The sequence below is a fragment of the Vipera berus genome (genome assembly GCF_964194415.1).
Source record: "Vipera berus genome assembly, chromosome: 2".
NCBI classification, from domain to species: domain Eukaryota; kingdom Metazoa; phylum Chordata; class Lepidosauria; order Squamata; family Viperidae; genus Vipera; species Vipera berus.
The window spans coordinates 137,698,707-137,703,708 of NC_138203.1; positions in this window are offsets into that span (position 1 = coordinate 137,698,707).

Below are 5,002 nucleotides of genomic sequence, written 5' to 3' on the forward strand. Positions count from 1 at the left end.
CTAGGCAGATAGTTCACAGTCCTCTTAGAAAAGCAGGAACATGTCTGCTTAAACTGCAAGCCTCACCTTCTCCCTTGGGGCTGCTGAAATCCACTTCCAGTGGACTGTTTGTACCGGCGGGTTCTTCGTATCTGCTTTCCCTCCCACCCGTAATGTTTGCAGGTTTACTTTTCTCCCAGTGGCCACTTTCCTTAAATGTTTTGAAGCATGAGTAATATGGGTAATGGTTGGCATCTCCATCTTTCCTGGCAAACATCCGCTGTGCCTTTAACAGTAGAACAAAAGGCAAAAATAAAACCAAATCTCAGATGTAATTATCCTTGTAATCCTTGTTGGAATTATGCCCCTGAAAACTGCACTTGCAGCATTATTTCTGCCTTTTCTCTCCCCCACAGGCCACCGTGCTATATAATCCAAAACAGTTGTTTAAAAGCTAGATCCCCTTTCTATTGTGTACAATGTTTCTTATAATTACACTAGATAAAGCACCTGTCAGTCAAGTTGGATCCCTCTTTATAGATATATCATAGTTTAATAGTACGGAGCAAAGCATGAAATCAATAACAGATCCCTGCTTCTTAATCCCTGGTGTTTTACAGCGATGTTTCCCTCTAATCGGCCATTCCCTGCCCCCCCCCAACTGCTTTGACTATCCTCTTAAAAGACTCTCAGCCTATTACATCAGAGGTGGTCAGCTGATTATTTTCAATCTAATTTCCAAAGAAGCAATAATTCAATTCAATCAGAGACTTGGTAACAGCTAGTTCTCCTTTTCTTGGTAGCATCTCCACAAGTAAAGCAATTTTTTTTAAAAAAGAATGAGATTGATGGAAAACAGAAACAAGGGTGATGGTGAAAGAAATAGGATGATTTTTTTGGCTCTAGCTACAACTGACCTTCACTTCACCCACTGCTCCAAGGAAATGCTATTTTGGGGAGAAAAACAGAACAGAACACAATAGAATAGAACAGAGGTGGAAGGGACCTTGGAGGTCTTCTAGTCCAGCCCCCTGCTTAAGCAGGAGAACCTATACCGTCTCAGACAGGTGAATGTCTAGTCTCCTCTTGAAAATCTCCAGGGATGGAGTGCCGATTTCTGGAGGCAAGCTGTTCCACTGGTTGATTGTCCTGCCAGGAAGTTTCTCCTTAATTCCAGGTTGCTTCCCATCATTGACATGAAATGCGTATTTGTAATCAAAAGTACTGTGTGTCTGACTCTGCTTCTTTGGTGGCTGTGCCTGCATAAATAAAAGTACATCTACTTTCACGCTCACATTTCTCTGGTCCTTATTTTATGTTTTAGACTAACAAGAGCGGTAAGGTAGCTAATTTTTTCTTTGTTGCTATTAGATTACAATTCAAGGGCCAAGAAAAAGGTTTAAATTTGCATTACAAGTAGGAGATGCCCTTCTGATTTTTCCAAATCCACATATCAACCCACTTAAATATGTTTTATCATAGATGAGTAGGTTGGTCTATTTTAATCCTTAGGATTAGACGATAATGAAATTAAGATGGGAACACTTTTGCCTTGTAGCCTTAGACACATCTGTTTTTAAGAGGACAGTCTATATTCAATTATTTCATCAGCTACTCATGCTTGATGAAACAGACAAGTCTAATTCATGAAAGGTAAGGCCAATCATTACCCCTTTTCAAAGTACAATCCACCATAAATGAAGTTTGATTCCTGGTGACTAGATGGGTACCTGGGATACCTCTTAAACGGCACGCCCCCTACTCTTGTACAAATATTTCTTTGGTCTGTGTCAGAATCCATCTATATCTCATTTCTAACTCCCTCTCTGTGCAAATCCAAATCTCACCCCCCCTTTCTAGATTCTGCCATTCCCAAGGAGGAAAGAGAATAGACAGGGGAGTTTATTGCCCTCAGATCTTTCCCTTCGATGTAAGTTTTTGTTTATTCAGCCTACCTGTTGGCCATCGCAAAGACCGATGAAATGAAAATGAACCCTCTCCCTCTGATCTACGAGCAAACAAGAAAGGGGGTGGGGGAATTCTGGTTTGTATCTCTGGATGGAATGTGAAGAGGAGGAAGTAATTGTGTTGCGAATGGACTGATGGTTCTCCCTTTCCCACGAGGGGTTTGACACCCGAGACTTGACTGATCCAGGATTGACCAAATGGACCGAGGGGTGGGGTTTTGCTCGGGGACACTTTAAAAATATCAATCTGTGAGACAGTTTTTTAGATCCTGTCTATTATACTCTGTGTCATCTATGTCTTAGTAAAAGTTCCTGCTTGGACAATCTTGTCTCCAAGAGTTTTTCTTTCCTAAGATGTGGATTGGAGTGGGTTCTGACAGTCTGCTTATTTTCCATCAATTATTACTGCTGCGGAAAGCACAATCTTATTAATCAACCCATTCTAGGTAGGCCTCAATTTACAGCAATTCATTTAGTGACAGAAGTTGCAACGGCACTGAAAAAAGTGACTTATGACCATTTTTCACACGACCGTCGCAGCATCCCAACGATGTGTTCAAAATTCGGGATGCTTGGCAATTGACTCACATTTATGACGGCTGCCGTGTCCCAGGGCCACGTGATCCATTTTTTGTGACCTTCTGACAAGCAAAGTCAATGGGGGGGGGAAAGCCAGATTGACTTAACAACCGTGTCACTAACTTAACCACTGCAGTGATTCACTTAACAGCTGTGGCAAGAAAAATCATAAAAACGGGGCAAAATTCACTTAACAAACGTCTCACTTAGCAGCCAATAGTTTGGGCTCAATTGTGGTCATAAGCCGAGGACTACCTGTAATTAGCAATCTTAATACATGTAGCCAAGCAGTTTGTCTTGGCCCCGTCCCCTTCATGGGCCTCTTCTTCCACATCTATGGTTCTCTTAGCTACATCACGGGCTGCAACACAGGCAGCCAGGCCCAAAGGAGAGCAAAGCCTAACAGCAGTTCAAGAATCAATAAAAGACGGGGGTGAGTTTGTTTTTATTATTGGCTATTTTGCTCAGCGTTCTTCTCTCTTACAAAAGCTTTTATAAGAATGTGCTCTTTAAAAATCTTTGGAGAGCAGGCAAGCAGGCGTCAATTGCATCGGTTTTTTTGTGTAGACACAGGCATTCTCATTCCAGCTGCTTGACCAAGTCATCTAACACAAAGGTCCCCAACCTTTTGAGCACTAGGGACTGGTTTCGTGGAGCAAGGTTTTTCCGTGGACTGGAGAGTGTGTGGTTTTGTGTGCTGCCTGCATCCATCCCACGGATGGGGCTTTGTTTGTTTGTGCAGACCGGTTGCTGGCATGCCGCGGACCGGTACCGATCCACGGACCAGGGGGGTTGGGGACCCCTGGTCTAACAGGCTCTTCTGTATCATTAAAAAATATGGCCTGGATGGTTTTGCTCTGCCTTGCAAATCTCTTGTCAGGCAATTTTTATAGTAAAATTGTCTCCTGATACAAAAGGTAATGTTCATGTGAGAGTACCAACCTACTGGATAGGAGCTGCAAAAATTATTTCCTGTTGAAAGGAAGAGTTCCTTATGAATTCTTGGTTTAAGTATTTGGTGTATTTCCGCTGGCCCTCATACAATATCACAGAAATACAAATCTTTCCTCTTCTTCTTCCAATGATCTGTCAGCAGTTCAGAGTAAAAGCTGTTCAGCTCACAGGCACACCAAGGTGTGTGTACAATATAGCGGGCTGGAGACTCGTCCTACACTGTGCAACAGGGAAACACAATCTGTGATTCTCCCTCCACAGTAGCATGCAGCTTCCCTTTGGGAAACCACCAGCTGCTCAGTCCAGATATGGGACGTTGTACCCCAGAGTCCAAATACAAAAGGATCGAAGTAACAAGGGGTGGCAGTGTGGTGGCAGAGAGCCAAAGAAGACCGCCAAATGTTGTTGCTGTTGCTTATTTAGAACACACTTCTCTTTCTGAAGACCAGTTTACAACTATCCCTAGTGCAAACTCTTTGCAGCAACCCGCCCAAAGCTCAAGACAAAAATACCTTACCAGTATTCACCAGTATTCATTCATCCTTTTTGACAATGATTTTTTTAAAAAAAATAAATAAAAGGGAAAGAAGCGACCTTAAGAATTTATCCCATTTCCATCCTAATGCCCACATAAAACAATGGTTCGGAGATGTGTTTTTTGGTACTTAACATTAACTTTCCTCACTAACACTCGCTCCCAGGTAATCTTCACTATCAAGAAACATGTCGTTGTGCAGGAATTTGCTCATTTTAACAGCTCAGAGTAAGTCGCCAGCAAACTTCCAACCTCATCCATCCTTTTTGGAAACTTTTTTTTTAAAATGAAAGATGGAACCAAGAGCCCAAGTATAACAGGATTAAATCTCCCCTTGTTTTCACAAACACTTGCTTTGTCAGGAAAATTAAAATCGCTCATGCAGACACAAATATCTTACACACACTCATTTGGGTGTATGAGAGGTACGCATTGCAATTTCATGTGCAAATACATGCTAAAATGTTCATGAAGTTACTCAAGCACCCTCGCCCCACAATACACTCTCCTGTAACATTTCGATGGGACTGACCAGGTTTAAGTTTGGTTGATGAGTATCTTACTCTGTTTTGATTCATTAAAATGCCTATTTGCACATTGCCCTAAGCCAATAGCTAATTTTACTCATCTGGTTTACATCTTGTGCTAATCCCCAGGAAGACACACGATACCAAGTCATAAACTATGGTTTACACACCACAGTGCATGGGTTCGTCCATATGGCCCAGCCAAAACTGAATAAACACACAACTTACTGCAACGAGTTCTTTAGCCAAATGGTGGTGGACAACTTGGCATCTACCCAATTCTAACGACCACTTCAATCCACGACGAATGGCAAAATCTGTCAAGAGTCACGGTTCAAAATATTTCAAGGAACAACAAATTTGTCTTTTTTCTTCTTACCTCCAGGAAATGAAGTTCACTAATCCCCAGAGCAACACACAATATGGGGGAAAGCCCTCGTCAGGCAGCAAGTGAAAAACAT